We start from the raw sequence: 17,484 nt of genomic DNA on the forward strand, positions 1-17,484 counted from the left end.
TAGGCAGGAAAATCATAAATGTGAGGGAGCCTGGCCAACTTAGTGAGAACCTATCTCAAAATAAAACATAAAAAGGGCTGGGGATATAGCTTAGCAGTAGAATGTTCCTGAGCTCAATCTGTGGGACGACCCCCCCCAACCCCCCACAAAAAAATTAAATTTGATTAAATGAGTAGGATTCCTTGTTATGAGACATTAACGGCCTAAATGTTTTATTATGATAATAATTTTTCACTTTTAGACTTGTTAAATACTCCAAGTTCACTATGAAATGTTACAATGATACCAGATGAGCCTTCCTTTGACTTTTAGGAAATGACTAGGAAGAAAAAACAAAAGCTGCTGAGCATGGAGGCCTGTAATCCTAGCTGCTCAGCAGGTCAAAACAGGAGTTCAAAGTCAGCCTTAGCAAAAGCCAGGTGCTAAGCAATTCAATGAGATCCTGTCTCTAAATGAAACACAAAACAGGGCTAGGGATGTGGCTCAGTGGTTGAGTGGCTCTGAGTTCAATTCCCAGTAACACCCCCACACACACACAAAAAAAAGAAACAAACTCTACTAGAAATGTCAGCAGTACTTTAGGCTGAAAGGCAGATTTTCTACTCTAATTTCACATTTTAGGCTAATAGATTAAAACTAGGACCAACAGATTAAAATGAATTCAATCTGTTTAAATTTATCACAAAAGTAAGTTCTGATTAGTAATTCTTTGAACAAACAATATACATACTTATATATATATCTCATGAAAAATACAAATTGTTTTGTTACTTAATTCAAGTGAATTTTCTTGACCAAATTCAATGAATACCTGAAACATAAAACATTCTCCTTTTTATAAAGGGTTCAGAATATTCTTTGGAAATTTTGTAGAATAAAAGAAGGAACTAAGATAACTGTTATCGCCAAATATCTACTGCAAACACTCCATAACCAGAAACAGCTAACCATGGAACAAGCAGATGTGCTTTTAAATGTGTTGATTATCTCTACAGTTATTCAAAGGCGTGCCTAGGCCAACAAAAAGTAGACAGCTTCATAGCTACCAAAATGCAAAGCATGAGAAACTAACACAAAATTGCCAAGTCTTAAGTTTCCTTCCTATGCTTCAAAAGTGACTGGAATGAACATAGAATAGAATCTGTTAATAGAAACAGAGAGAGAAGATCCATGATAATGTCCACCTTTTGCTAAACAACAAAACTAAAATTGCTGCGAAGGAAAACATACCATCTATAGGAGACATTATCTAATAGCATCTGTACACATCAACCCTATTGCAATATGAAATTCACAAGCCCACCACTCAATTTCTTCTGCTTGAAACTTTAGCTATCAAAAAAGAACTGAAATTTCAGGTTTAATTATACTGCATAAAACTTTTTTTAAAAAGTGAAGTATTCAAACGTGATCTCAGGCATTCCATGTGATCAAAACTCATAGTTTGACCCTGACCCCGAAGACTCAGGATTGCCAAAAGACAATACAAATAATATTTATGTAGAACTTGTTGGAACGAGGCTCAATTGCAGAACCCTTTACAAAGACTGATGTACTACTTGTGAGACTACCTTATAAGGCAAATATTATAAATCTCATTTTAGTGATAGGGAAACAGGCAAAGAAAGATTATGGTGCTGAAAGTCACCTTAATGATAAGTATCAATACTGTGCTCTTTTATCTAGGCAGTCCAGATTCAAATGAATGCTTTTAACCATACACTGGATAGCCTCTCATTCTTTTTTCTTTTTCACAAAAAAGACTGAACCCAGGGTTTTGTGCATGCAAGGCAAGCACTCTACCACCTGAGCTATATCCCCAGCCCCTTTCATTCTTTTAATAAGATTCTATATTGATTAAATACATTGAATTCCAAATTTTATCCAGTCCAGTTACATTTAGGGTCCCATATGCCTGAGAATAGCTTAACAATACAGCAGCTATTCCCATTTTAAAATATCAATGACTGGCCAGGCATGGTGGTGAACACCCATAATCCCAGAGGTTTGGCAGACTGAGGCAGAAGGGCTGCAAATTCAAACCAGCCTGAGCAACTTAGTGAGACCTTCAGCAACTTAGCAAGACACTGTTTCAAAATATATATAATTGAAAAGGGCTGGGGATGTAACTCAGTAGTAAAATATCCCTAGGCTCAATTCCCAGTACAAAAAAAAAAGAAAGAAAGAATCTATTGCAGAACCAGTGTGAATGGGCCTGAATAAGCAAGACAGAAAGTATTCATTCAAGAAATGAGTCTACTGGCTCCCCAAATTCTTCTGAAAAGACAACTTAAATGTTTTATTATAAATGATGGCTATAAAATTACATAGTACCATGGAAAGATACTTGATATAGTATATTTTAAAAGCTTCACAAATGAATATACCCTTGTGAATAATTACTTAAAATGTGTATTTTTTTAAAAAACGGACTGGAATTAAATACAATGAAATTAAATCTAACTCAAAGGTTAGAAACAAACAAAAAAAAAAATCAGCTGTGAGATGAAAACCATGTACGTCAAATCATACTTGGAGACCCCAAGGTAAAGAACAACATACCATATTTCAATAAAGGTAAGTCCAACATTGCCAGTTTTTCCTCCAGCGTTGCAACAGATCATTTTTCCTTTGGTTGACACCAGATGAAGTGGTTGGCTTGCATTTAAGGGCCATAATGTACGAAAAATATATTGCTTTAAGTAACAGAATCACAGCAAGCACAGTAAATGCTCACACTCAGAGAAACTTGGAAATGGAAACCAACTGAAGCCATAGCTAAATCTCATCCCCATCTTCCATGATCATTCCATGAGAGGGAAAATAGGGTGTGGGGTAGAGGGAGGGAGACAGGATTCAAGAAAGCATAGATGAATAAACAAAAATCTGAAAATGCATATAATGCAACACAACTATATACGAAAATGATTACAATGTTGTATTGCTATAATAGGATAATCAGGGATTTATTTTATTTCCCAAATGTAATTTTATAATTCACAGAAAAGGTTCTTGTAGGCACAGAAGATAATCCACCTAAAGAAATAACACTACAAAAACAACCAAACAACTTTATAGTCTAAATTGCTAGGAACCATTTGAAATCTATTGATGATTTCAAAAAGTTAGTCTTGACAGTATAAAAGAGATTTTTACCACAAAGACTATCTTTTCCTTCAACTATAACTTGCTGAGAAGAAGAAAGGTGGGCTAATGGGTCTTTACGGGGATTGAACCCAGGGCATTCTACACTGAGTTACACCCTCATCCTTTTTATTTTTTATTTTGAGACAAGGACTCATTAAGTTGCTTGGAGCCTAAGTTGCTAAGGCTGGCCTCAAGCATGGATCCTCCTGCCTCAGCCTCCCGAATCCCAGGGATTATAGCATGTACCACCACATCTGGCTATTCTTTATCTTAGATAAACTGGTAAATGATTCCCCAAATTCTGTGATGGGTTCTTGCAAATTACTGAACTTGAAGGGGGAAATTATGGGAAGGATAAGTTTGTAGCCAAGTCAGACAAAGTGCAGATAACCTTGAAACTTGACACTCTGGCAACTGGTGTCTGAAGAAAGGGGTTTTTGTTATTGTTGTTTTTGCTGCTAGGATGCAACACAAGTCATGCAAGCACTCTACACTCAACCCCCAATAAAAGTGGTCTTGAGGGACTGAGTTCTTAACTTAAACCTGTAGACTCTTTAAGTTCTTAACTTAAACCTGTGGATTCAGATAGTATCAGAATTTAATTGCACTGGAGGACACCCTGTTGGTGTCAGAATGGATTGGTGTCAAGAGGAGGAAAAAAACCTTTCACCATCTCTCTGCTTCCATGACACAGGAAACAAGCATTGCTTTCCACTAATATCATTCTTGAACAAGTTCATATATCCAACTCTCAATTTCACTTGAGATTTATTTTCTCCCTACTTTACACCCAAGTTCAACTGCAAACACCACTGTTTCTAGGTAACTTACGGGCAGCACTAGTCTTTCAGGTAGCCATTTTTAAATAAATAGAGGCTTATTCTTGATTAAGATTTCCCCCCAAAATGGTCCATTTCACCAGATCTGTATATACATTTGCCAAACATAAACAAGGTGAGTACATTCTAGGGTTCCATATTAATCCAAAAACTAAAAATTTTTAAAAAGTTTTTCTAATAAATAGTAATTTCTAAAATGACACAACAAAAACTCTACTCTCAGGCTAGAGGTATAGCTCATCATTAGCATACCCCCAATCCTGGTTTCCCTGACAAGCACAAAAAGAAAGAGAAAACTCTATTACCTTAACATAATACACAATATCATTAGAATTGCTCGGTTTTTTGGTTTTTAGTTGGTTTTGTTGTTGTTGTTTTGATACTGGGATTGAACCAGGGGCACTTAGCCCTTTTTTATATTTTATTCAGAGATAGGATCTTGCTGAGTTGCTTAGGGCCTTGCTAAATTGCTGAGGCTGGCTTTATTTAAATTCACAATTCTCCTACTTCAGCCTCCCAAATTGCTGGTATTACAGGCATGCACCTCCGTGCCTAGCCACTGCTGTTTTAAAAATTAAGTCTGTTAGGAAAACTTTCTTGAGAGGTTCGACACTCAAAGCTCTATTTCTACCTTTTACACCAGTTAGCTTGTCCTTTGGGGATGAACAAACATATCCTTATACCACAAATAGTATTTAACCAACAAATCACACAAAATGTACATATAGCAGCTGGGAATTTCTATATTTCTTATATTGCACATGATACAACATAAGACAATATCGCTGTTAATTTCTTCTTTGATTTAGAGACAAAGAATGGAAAATGTTTGGTTTGTGACATAAACCCAGTTAATATAGGTCTCTAGGGAAAACTAATGAAGTTTGGTTGAATGTGAAGATTTTCCTATTTTACTATCACTTGGGGATATTTGATTTTTTTTTTAAAGTGACCTTATCTAGCTATATTCTTTTCTCTTTTTTTAACATTTATTTTTTAGAAGTAGTTGGAGACAATACCTTTATTTTATTTATTTTTATGTGGTGCTGAGGATCGAACCCAGGGCCTCACACATGCTAGACAAGCATTCTACTGCTAAGCCACAATCCCAGCCCCTAGCTATAGTCTTTTCAGCATAGCTGTGAAATGCTATTCCATAGCCCTTTCCCCAGTTTTTATACCAAGAGATTTTTCTATCATGTGTTTGATAATTATGACAACCAGTATTCTTTTTTTTTTTTTTTTCAGTGTTGGGGGTTGAACCCATGGCCTCACACATATATCGGTGACGGCACACTACTACCATGCAGTCACATGCCAAGCCCCCAAAGTTTTACTTTTTTTCTGTGTGTGGTGCTGGGGATCGAACCCAGGGCCTTGTGCATATGATGCAAGCACTCTACAAACTGAGCTATATCCCCAGCCCTCAAAGTTTCACTTTTGACAAAAGCAGAAGCATGTGTGAATGGCACAGGACAAAGGAATGTTTTGTTTTGTTTTATGTCTATGAATGAACCATAGACATAAAGATGCCTCTTTAAGAAAAACAAAAAAAGGGAAAAAAAAATGATAGGGATGGAGGCACGGAGTATAGCTGAGTGGTACAGTCTAGCATGCACAAAGCCCTGGGTTCAATTCCAAGCACCACAAAGAATGGGGGTTGAGGAGAAGAAAAGGACACTTCTCCAGTACTGGAACCTTTAAAAGTTTCTATGTATAAAACAGCTACTCTCCTCTAGTATTACAAAGAAGGCGGGGGGATAGATATGCACTGGAGCCAGACAAGATAGCATACACCTACAATTTGGAAGGCCAAGGCAGAAGGACAGCTTAAACCCAGTAATTCAAGGTCAGCCTGGGCAACATAGCAAAACCCCATCTCAAAAAACATAAACAAAAACATGTATTGGAATACAGGTATAATCAGTCTTCTTTCAGTAAACACACCAAAAAGCTATATCCATCTATATGTATTTTTCTCTACTTTTCTGATCATTTCCTATGAAACCCCAGAAAATTTTGTCTCTACAATTCAAGGCACATGGGCTGGGGTTGTGGCTCAGTGGTAGAGCACTTGCTTAGTATGTGTGAGACACTGGGTTCAAGTCTCAACACCACATAAAAATAAATAAAGGTCCACCAATAACTAATAAAATAAATAATAATAATAATTCAAGGGACATCACAAGTTAAATACTTACTGATCCGACTAATGATTACCTTCAAGCATTCATTTAGGTGTTAGTCTTTTAAATTTTGTTGCTCCTAAATGTCTAAATTTTTTAATGTATCCCCCAAAGTTCATGTGTTGGAAACTTTTTTTTTTTAAAGAGAGAGTGAGAGAGTGAGAGAGAGAGAGAGAACTTTAATATTTATTTTTTAGTTATCGGCAGACACAACATCCTTGTTTGTATGTGGTGCTGAGGATTGAACCCGGGCCGCATGCATGCCAGGCGAGCGCGCTACCACTTGAGCTACATCCCCAGCCCGTGTTGGAAACTTAATGCCCAAAACAACAAAGTTTGAAGATGGGGCTATTAAGAGGTGATTAGGTCATGAGGGTTCTGCCTTTATAAATGAATTAATGTTATTGTGGGAGTGGGTTTCTAATAGAATGAGTTCAACCTACTTCCTCTCACTCCCAGTCTCGGCCTTCCACCTTTCACAATGGAATGACACAGCATGAAGGCCTTTGCCACACGTAAGTTCCTTGACATTGTATTTCCCAATCTCCAGAACAATAAGAAAAAAAATTTCTTATAAATTACCCAGTCTGTGGTGTTCTGTTATAGCAACACAAAAATAATTAACCACATCCTATTGTCATCCTATAGTAAAACTTTATGATTAGAAATAACCAAGTGCTTTTCATCAATAATTATCTAAAGTAATAAATTCTTCAAACTTTCAAGCAAAATGAATCTGATGTGTAAGAATTCCCAGATTCCTTTACAAAAACAGAAGATGCTATGAACTGTTCAGAAAAGGAACACAGAACATTTATTCCAGATACCCATTTTCCACAAAAATTGAGGCTCCTTACAGTCAAATATTGTGTTGCTCATGTTCATCAGCTTATACCCAGCATCTCAATATCACCCAGATATTGCTTAGATGAATGAATCAATTAACAAATAACAATACAATGGTGAGCCACATACTAATCAAGATGGCACATATTTGGTGGATAACACAAAAGAATGAATTATATCTTTTTCAAGGTTAAAGAGCACTGTTATATTTTAAGATGAAAATATAACATTTTCTAGGCATAAAATAAAATAATGAACTTAACTGAAACTAGGGATAGTCAATTATGAACTCTATCAGAAAGATATAAGTACCAACCAGGCCTTTAGTATCTGAACTTAAAGTCCATATATTCTCTTTACTCATAAAAATATCTTTAAGAAATCAATCAATTTTTGTGTGTGACTTTTCAGTCAATTTTCAAGAAAAAAAATTTTTTTTAATGGAAACAGAATTCAAACATTATTGATTCACCCTTTTAAAGTTTATAGTTCACCACCAGGTGCAGTGGCTCAGGCCTGTAATCACAGAGGCTGGGGAGGCTAAGGCAAGAGGATAACAAGTTCAAAGCCAGCCTTAGCAACTTAATGAGGCCTTCAGCAACTTAGAAAAACCCTGTCTCAAAATAAAAAAACAGAAAGAACTCAGTGATTAAGCACTCTTTAATAATAATATAATCCTATTTATGATTATAAAACCTTGACCACTAAGCCAAAGACAACCTGAACATTTGGCAAAACAGGTCAATTCAGACCAGTGAAGCCAGGAACATTTCTACCTCAAGAAGGGTTCAATCCCAGGTACAAAAAAAAACAAACCTTAGCATTCAACCATATATTTACAAAGTAGTACAACTACCATTACTATCTAGTTTGAAGAAGGGCTTTTATTTAAATCAGATAGAAGAGCTAAGTGATAATCTAAGAAACATGGAAGCAGGTAAAAATCAATTTATATTAAATTACATACATTACATTCACAATCAATTTACATTAGATTGACCACTAGTATGGTCTCATTTCCTGAAGGTAGAAACAGTAAGCTAGGAAGTATGAGCACAGAACAAAGGGAAGGTAAGGGCTGGGGCTGTAGCTCAGTGGTAGAGCACTTGCCCTGCATTAGATCCTCAGCACCACATAAAAATAAAGATTTTGTGTCTATCCACAACTAAAAAATATTTTTTTAAAAAAGGAAGATTAAAGGAAGAAGCCAATGTGTGTATATGTGTGTGTGTGTGTGTGTTTGTGTGTGTGATGGTAGACCTTATTTATATTGAAAATTGAACCCAGTGCCTCTAACAAATGTGGGGCAAGTACTCTACCACTGAGCTACAACCTCAGCCCAAAGCCAAAGTATTTTAAAATCCTGAAACTGGGGGATAGTAGAGGATAGGAAAGGTAGCAGAATACAACAGTTACTATTATGGTATTATGTAAAAATGTGGATGTGTAACCGATGTGATTCTGCAATCTTTGTAATGTTTTGAATAACCAATTAAAAAAAGAAAAAAAATTAAAAAATAAAATCCTGAAAGTGGTTTTTATGGACGTTCTGTAGCCATTGCTCATTTAATCTGATTGTATAAAATTCTTCCCTTCTCTGGGATGAGGCTGTGAGTTAAGGAGGCCCCTGCACTATAGGGTCTGATTAATAGCCCTTTGCTTCTTATGGCTCCAACAGAGGAAAACTCTTTAGTAAATTATTCTAATCACCAAAAAAGCACAGGAAACCCTATTTATAATTATAAAACTTTGTCCACTAAGCCAAAGACACCTGAACATTTGGCAAAACAGGTCAATTAAGACCAGTGAATCCAGAAGCATTTCTACCTCAAGAAGGGTAAAGAACTCACAGAGGTCTGTAGACAAGAGTTCAGACACCTTCCTCAACCAGAGAGGCTACCCCACCTCAACTAATGGTTCTGAGGAAGAGACCACAACCTGCCTAATGTCTCAAAACTGATATTTCAGAATATGCAAAAATATGCAAAACCTGGGTTGGAGCTGTAGCTCAGTGGTAGCACACATGAGGCACTGGGTTTGACCCTTGGTACCACATAAAATAAATGAATAAAAAGTAAAAGCAGGGCTGGGGATATAGCTCAGTTGGTAGAGTGCTTGCCTCACATGCACAAGGCCCTGGGTTCAATCCCCAGCACCACAAAAAATAATAATAATAATAAAAACTGTAACTTTACCCTTAAAAAAACAAAAAAAGTAAAGGTAATTGTGTCCATCTACAACTAAAAAATAAAAAGAAAAGAATATACACAATCTGGCAACTTCTTTAATCGGGGGCTTCTGCCAAGATTTCCATGCTCAGGACCATATAGATTAGAAGCCCATAAGGATAGCATTTAATCTGAGAAAAAGACAAAAAACAAAAAACACACCCCACAATTGAACTTGCTCCTCTTTCCTACCATCACTCGAACTACCCAGTCTAAGAACTCAGATTTTTGTCTTATTTTTATTTTTATTTTTTCCCTTTGGGTGTTATGGGGGGGGGGCATAAACCACAGCCTCATGCACTCTAAGCATGCACTCATTCACTGAGCTACACCCACAGCCCCTGGATTTTCTTACATGGCACCAAAAAAAAAAAAAAAAAAATGGCAGTATCTTGAGACACTTTATCTAAATCAAATTATCCCTGCAAATTTGGAAATATTCTGATGGACATAGGAAAAAAAAAGAATAGCAGAGCATAGGACAGTCCCTTTTCTAAAGCATTTTACACACAAATCAAAATAGATAACTTCAAAATCTATTCAGAAAAGGACTCTACCCTCCAAAATAGAACAGTAATTAAGACAATCAGTAAAAAAGATAAGGAAAAAAAAAAACAGTTAAAATGTTCTGCTCATCATTGTCTTGCTATAGCCTAAAAAAGCCACCTCTTCCAACTCCAGATATTATGTGTGGTTTTACATAGAGACTTCTAAGGTGACACAGTTCACCAACCCAAACTCACCAATCTGGTGGTTCTTATTTATGAATAAAGAAGGTGTTAAAGATGTCTCATTCTCAGATCTAGAATGAGACCTGGATACAAAAAAGTCCCCTGTAAAAAGCAGCATACAGAGAACCAATAAAAGTCCATGATTGTGTTAAAACTTCCCTTTCAGAACTATGAACTACCAACTAGCCAATTCTTGTTAACTTTAAGGGGTTTCAACAAAGGAGCTCAAACTAAAGAATGACTTAGCACCAAGGAAAGAATGTGAATTTCATCTATATGTCATCTATATGTTACCTAGCATGAATGAAGCCCTGGATGTGATACTCAGGATGGCAAAAGGGAAGAGGAAAAGAATGAAAGAGAGGGAAAAGGAAAGGGAGGAAGAAGGAAAAAGAAAAAGGAAGAGGAGGAAGAAGTATCAGCAGCAAACCCTGAAAAATGAATAGTCCTAACCAAGCCCTGAAAAGACATTTTAACTCTCTTAGGTCACCCTTCCCTTCATTAGCTAATAGAACTAAATCTCACACTTCCCTTGACACTACAGTTTAGTACCTTATCATTCCTGCAGTCTACAGTAACTTCAAACTGTCACTTCCCTAAGAGTCCAAAAAGCACCTATTCTGCAGCAACCAACATATCATCTAATGAGGTTCAAAATATATTATGACCAGGCTGGGCATGGTGGGCACATCAATAATCTCAGTAACTCTGAAAACTGAGGTAGGAGGATCACAAGTTCAAAGCCAGCTTCAGCAACACACAGAGATCCTATTTCAAAATAAAAATAAAAAGGGATGGGGATATAGTTGAATGGTAGATTATGTGCCTGGCATGCTTGAGGCTCTGGGCTCTATCCCTAGTATGAAAAAAAAAAAAAAAAAGTATGTATACAAGTAGACAAGTTTTCCATTCCCCGAATCTATACAAAGGTAATCTTTCAAAGAGAGATAATATCTTTAAACAAACGTAAAGCTTACAAAACCATAGCTCATTAACAGAACTTTCTATTGGAAAGTCTTTGGGTAGGGAATTTTAAAATAAATAAGACAAACCCTAGGTCATTTCAAAAATGACTAAATTTAACCCAACTTCCAGGCCCTCTCCCCAAGCTTACCTGATCTCTCCAGCACCAAATCATGGAATTCTTCTCTAGGTCAGCCATCCATTGCCTCCATAAGATTCACCCGGCCCTAAGACCACCTCCTGGTATTTTATACATTTTTATTTTTTTAAGCTCTGCCATCTTTCCTTAAAGCTATCTGTGAACATACACCCCAAATGTGGTAAAAAAATCTGATTAAGATTCTTGGTGGAAGGCAGGAGCTTTTCAAGTTTTAGAGATGCAACAAGTACATGTAATATTTTCCAAGCAGCCTATGGTCAATTTCTACCTAAGAAACTAAAAGTGTTGTCTATTCTGTGAATGCCAAAATAAAAACGCTGCAAAATGTGCACTGGCACTTTTTTTTAAGGACAGAGGTACTGGGGATTGAACTCAGTGGGTACTTGACCACTGAGCCACATCCCAAGCCCTATTTTGTATTTTATTTAGTAATTCGGTCTCGCTGAGTTGTTAGCACCTCGCTTTTGCTAAGGCTAGCTCTGAACTCGCAATCCTCTTGCCTCAGCCTCCAGAGCTGCTGAGATAACAGTCTTGTGCCACTGCGCCCGGCTTGTGCTGGCACTTTTTAAATTTTTTTTTTGGGGGGGGTACTGGGTATTGAACCCAGAGACACTACACTACCACACTAGCTTTGAGTTATTTTTAAACTGTGCAAAAAGTTCTAGAATTAAAGAATCTAGTTGGGTATAGTGACACACACCTATATTTCCAAGATCACAAGCAAGGCCAGTTTTAGCAATTTAGCAAGACCCTCAGTAACTTAGCAAGACTCTGTCTCAAAATAAAAACTAAAAAGTACTTGGAGTGTAGTTCAGTGATAATACACCCATAAGTTCAATCCACAGTACAAAAATAAAAAGAATCTAAACAAACAGTTAATCAAATGCAGTGGTTCTCACAATTCAAGGCACATCAGAACCATCTGGAGGCCTTGTTAAAGCACAGATTGCTAAGCCCCACCTCCAGAGTTTGTGATTTGGTAGCTCTAGGGGTAGGGTCTGAGAATCTGGATTTTTTTCTTTTCTTTTTTTTGAGAGAAAGAGGGAGAGAGAATTTTTTAATATTTATTTTTCAGTTATTGGCGGACATAACATCTTTGTTTGTATGTGGTGTTGAGGATTGAACCCGGGCCATACGCATGCCAGGCGAGCACGCTACCACTTGAGCCACATCCCCAGCCCCGAGAATCTGGATTTCTAACAAAATGAATGGTCATGATCCTGCTATCTAGGGCCCACTCTTACAATCTCATGTTGACAGAAGCTATTCATTATAGTCTTCAGTTTGCAAGGCTTCTGCTGATCATTTAGTTATTATAATTCAGTGGCAGAATACTTGCCTAGCACACACCAGGCTCTGGGATTCTACCCCAGTACCAAATATAAAATAAAAATAAAATATATCAGAGTTAGGCACAGGGGCGCACACCTATAATCCCAGCTACAAGGGAAGTTGAGATAGGAGAACCGCCAAAATCAAAGCAAGTTCAGCAATTTAATAAGACCCTGTCTAAATCCTCAGCTTGGCAAAATGAATAGATAACATTTTAAAATAAAATATATCAGATTGATGTGCATTTTACAACTTTTTTTTTTTTTTTGGTACTAGAGATTGAACCCAGAGGTGCTTAACCACTGAGCCACATCCCCATTCCTTTTTATTTTAGAGACAGGGTCTTGCTAAGTTGCTTAGGACCTCACTAAGTTGCTGAGGCTGGCTCTGAACTTGCGATCCTCTTTCCTCAGCCTCCCAAGCTGCTGGGATTACAAGTGTATGACACCACTCCCAGTTCCATTTTACACTATATTGGAATTTCCAAATTACAAAGAACTTGCAAGAATAATAATAAAAGTAAAACATAATCCTCTTTATCTAGATTTAACTATTGGCAACATTTTGCCCCTCTAATATTACTCTCGTCTTTCCTCCTATCAGATATATCAAATATTTCTTTTGAGCCATAAGAAAACTGCATGTATCATGGTTCTTGACTTCTCTAACATAACCACAATAATACCAAAGTCAGTGAATTTAACATTGATAAACCACTACTACAATCAAGATATTAAAAAAAAATCTATTACATTCAAAACCTCTGCAACGCTTCTATATCTGTCAGCTCCTGCACCAACGTCCTGGCAACCATTATTTTCTATCCCTAAAATTCTACCTTTTCCAGAACATCAAAAGTGAAATCACAATGTATAGTCTTAAAAAAAAAAAAAATAGAAAAAAAAGCTACACATGGTGACACATGCCTGTGGTCCCAGACATCTGTGAGGCTGAAACAAGAGGATCACTTGAGCCCAGTCTGGGCAACATAACAAAACACCCTATTCCCCCAAAATAACACATAACATAAAATGCACCATTTTTAAAGTCTACAATTCAGCAGCATTCAGTATACTCACAAAGTGTGCAACCATCAACATTATCTGGTTCCAGGATATTTTTATCAGCCCAAGCAAACCCCATATCCATTAAGTAGTCACTAATCATTCACTCAGAGGAGAAATATCTCTTATAATCACTTATCTGCTTTCTATCTTTGTAGAAATTTCAAGAACCCATACAATATGTGGTTTTTCTATCTGCTTCTTTCACAAGGTTTTCAAGGCTCATGCAAGTTGTAGCATATATCAGTACTTCACTCCTTCTCAGCCAGTACATATAGGCTCTTGAGTCTAGTTTCTTTCAATCAGCAAAATGCCTTCAAGAACCAACCATGCTGTTATATGCATGAGTAGCTTCTTGAGTTTTATTGCTGCACAGTATTCCATCATATGTAAGATATACCAAAGCTTATTATTCCAACCACCAAAAGTCATTTTAGTCCTGATACTTTTTCCAGAAATATAATAATATAACTTAAGGTAATTTAAATTTCACAATGTATAGTCTGAAAATTTTTTAAATATATTTAAATTTTTAAATATCAAATTTTTGTTAAATTTTCAGCAAAAGTGTTCTGAAGCAAATCTTGGCCTATATTGAATCTCTTTATAATGTTCATTTAGTCCTGTTAGAATATCCACAGATTTTGCTGCTAAAGTATTGTCTTGAGTATTCATCCCTGTAGGGGACATAATTCATCTATCATCTATGTACCACATTCCATTTCTATAACCAGAAAAAAATTATAAATTAATTTAACACCTCCAATTCTGGACCCTTGACCCTATATTTATATAGCTCTAAATGGGACAAAAATGAACAAATTACTAGAGTCAAGTGAACAGTCATTAATCTTTTCTCTGTTATAGAGTTCATTACATCAACTAAAAGGATGAACTCTACCCAACAATTCCCCTTTTATGAGCACATCCATCTAGCATGGACTCTTCCAGATCATTATTCATTCTAAAACTCTGTCATTTTTCTTTATAAAAGTCATCTTTTCCCACTGAGTTTACACATGATCTTTTTTCTTTTTGGTATTGAGGATTGAACTCAGGGGCACTGAACCACTGAGCCACATTCCCAACCCCTTTTTAATATTTTATTTAGAGATAGGGTCTCATTGAGTTTCTTAGGACCTTGCCAAGTTGCTGAGGCTAGCTTTGAACTTGTGATCTTCCTGTCTCAGCCTCCCAAGCTGTTGGAATTACAGGCGAGCCACCACACCAGATGGGTTACACATGATCTTACAAAGAGTAAATACTAAAGTTCTCAGAACATCTGGTTGTCCCAAGACCCATTCTTCAGCAAATATGTAAAACCTAAGTTGTATTGCCATGAAATCTAAACTACCCTTTAATGCCTTCACTTAAGATCACAACTGTTCTCCACATCATAGAACCGACTGTGCCAAGCACTAGGGAAACAGGAGGGAACAATACAGACAAGGTTCTTGCTGCCATGCAGCTAACTTTCTAGAGGAAAATACATAAAACCATCAAGCAAACTATCAAAATGATTGATCTATGCACAAGGATATAATAAAAAATGACTACAGGGTGAGTTTAACTTAGATAGTGAGACTAGGCTTCAGAAAGGCGAAACTTAAGAACCAAACCCCCGAAGATGAGTGAGGATCAGAAGCAAGAGCAGTACAAAGGCTCTGACACAACAGAAGGAAGTTTGTACTAGTAAAGGTCCAGAGAAAAGCTCAATATGGCTACAGTGTAATAGGGCAAGTAGAGAGCAGTACAGGATGAAGTCAGACAAACAGCCAAGGACCAGCTCATGCAGAAATTTGTTATGTCAGAATTAGGAGTTGGGAATTTCTTCCAAGTGAAAATGGAAGGCCATTAGAGGGTTTTAGGCATAGGAATAACATGATCTGACTAATATTTTCAAAAGTTCATTCTACTTGTCACAAAAAGGTGTTAACACTGGTAACATAGACAAGGGTAATCCAATTCTTTTATTAAAAGAAAAAAACTATAAAGTACACATCACTTTATATAATAAAATACATTTTAAAAAAAATTTTTTTAGTTGTAGCTGGACACAATATTTTTATTTATTCATATATTTTTATGTTGTCTGAAATCAAATCCAGTGCCTCACAGGTATGATGCAAGCACTCAACCACTGAGCTACAGCCCCAGCCCCAATAAAATGCTTTTTTAATAAAAATCACTGTCCAGGATGATTTCACATGTATCTATTGTCTTTTGTCTATCAATCACAATACTAATAGCCAGCAAATTTAAGAATTTGCTCTTTAGACCCTGTATATTAAAGTAATTTTTCCACATCATGTGTAACCACGAGAGTGAGAAGTTACACTCCATGTATGTATAATATGTCAAAATATACTCTATTGTCTGGGGCTGTGGCTCAGTGGTAGTGCACTTACCTGGCATGTGTGAGGCACTGGGTTCAACTCTCAGCACCACGTACAGATAAATAAAATAAAGGTCTATCAACAACTAAAATATATATATATTTTTTTTCTTTTAGTATTTATTTTGTTGTAGATGAACACACAGTATCTTTATTTATTTTTATGTGGTGCTGAGGATCGAACCCAGTATCTCATACATGCGAGGCAAGCACTTTACCACTGAGCTACAGCCCCAGCCCTAAAAAAATTTTTAATAAAATATACTCTATTGTCATGCATAGTTAAAAAAAATAAAATAAAGAAAAAAAGTAATTTTTACTCTGCTAATAAATCTCTGACAATTTAAATAGAAAGTCAATGAGTAGGGCTGGGGATGTGGCTCAAGCGGTAACTCGATCGCCTGGCATGGTGGGGCGCTGGGTTCAATCCTCAGCACCATATAAAATAAAATAAAGATGTGTCCACTGAAAACTGAAAAACAAATATTAAAAAAATTCTCTAAAAAAAAAAAAAAAAAGGAAAGTCAATGAGTACTAAAGAAATGAAGAGTTTGATCTACTGCTATTTAAACATTAATACACTCATTTCCCCAATACATCAAAACTTAATTAAAGCAGAGTTTGTGACAAGATTGAAGCTATTACCCTGAGAATTAAACAGTATCATTAGCTTGTAAATTCTACCTTTAGTTTTCAAAGAAAGACATGTAGAAGACACATGCAAAAAAAAATAAAATAAAATAAAATCAACAAAATTGAGATGTGCAATAACAAAAACGTAACTACTTTTAAGTCATGTGTTCCAAATTCAGGGTTGATGTTTTAAAACAAAGAAATAATTGCTTTGTGGGGCTGGGGGCTGGGGCTCAGTGGTAGTGCACTTGCCTGGCATGTGTGAGGCACTGGGTTTGATTCTCAGCACCATAAATAAATAAATAAAATAGAGGTCTATTAACAACTAAAATATATTTTTAAAAAAAGAAATAATTGCTTTCTGAGAAATAATATTTCTAAGTTGATTATCAAATTGCAGAAAAAAAACACTGAACTTAACACAAATACCATATTCTTTCAAGCATAAAATTTACTTTTGTGGATAATCTTCTTCTAAGAAACCCATTTAAAGAAATAATTACCAGGCTTTTTTGTGGCTCAGAGGTAGAGTGCTCGCCTAGCATGTGTGAAGCACTGGGTTCAATCCTTAGCACCATATAAAAATAAAAAAATAAAATAAAATAAAAGATATTTTGACCACCTATAACTAAAAAATAAATATAAAAAACTACCTAATGTAAAAATTCAATTTAATGGTAAAGTATTTAAAAATAAACTATAGGGGCTAGGGATGTGGCTCAAGCCATAGCGCGCTCGCCTGGCATGCGTGCGGCCCGGGTTCGATCCTCAGCACCACATACAAACAAAGATGTTGTGTCAGCCGAAAACTAAAAAATAAATATTAAAAAAAAAATTCTCTCTCTCTCAAAAATATAAAAAATAATAAAAATAAACTATATCCTCAAAAATATTATATGCTCTTGAAGATTTCTTTAGCTCGATTACTATAATTCTATGTTTTGTGAGATTAATGCTCTT

General features: G+C 36.1%; 1 protein-coding gene across 4 annotated transcripts in view; it reads right to left on the minus strand.

Annotated features, from left to right (window-relative positions):
• Rbm6 (RNA binding motif protein 6) overlaps positions 1–17,484 on the minus strand; it is a 97,312-nt gene that overhangs the window by 52,147 nt on the left and 27,681 nt on the right. The window lies entirely within an intron of this gene.

The sequence above is a fragment of the Callospermophilus lateralis genome, chromosome 10, assembly GCF_048772815.1.
Source record: "Callospermophilus lateralis isolate mCalLat2 chromosome 10, mCalLat2.hap1, whole genome shotgun sequence".
Classification (NCBI taxonomy): Eukaryota; Metazoa; Chordata; class Mammalia; order Rodentia; family Sciuridae; genus Callospermophilus; species Callospermophilus lateralis.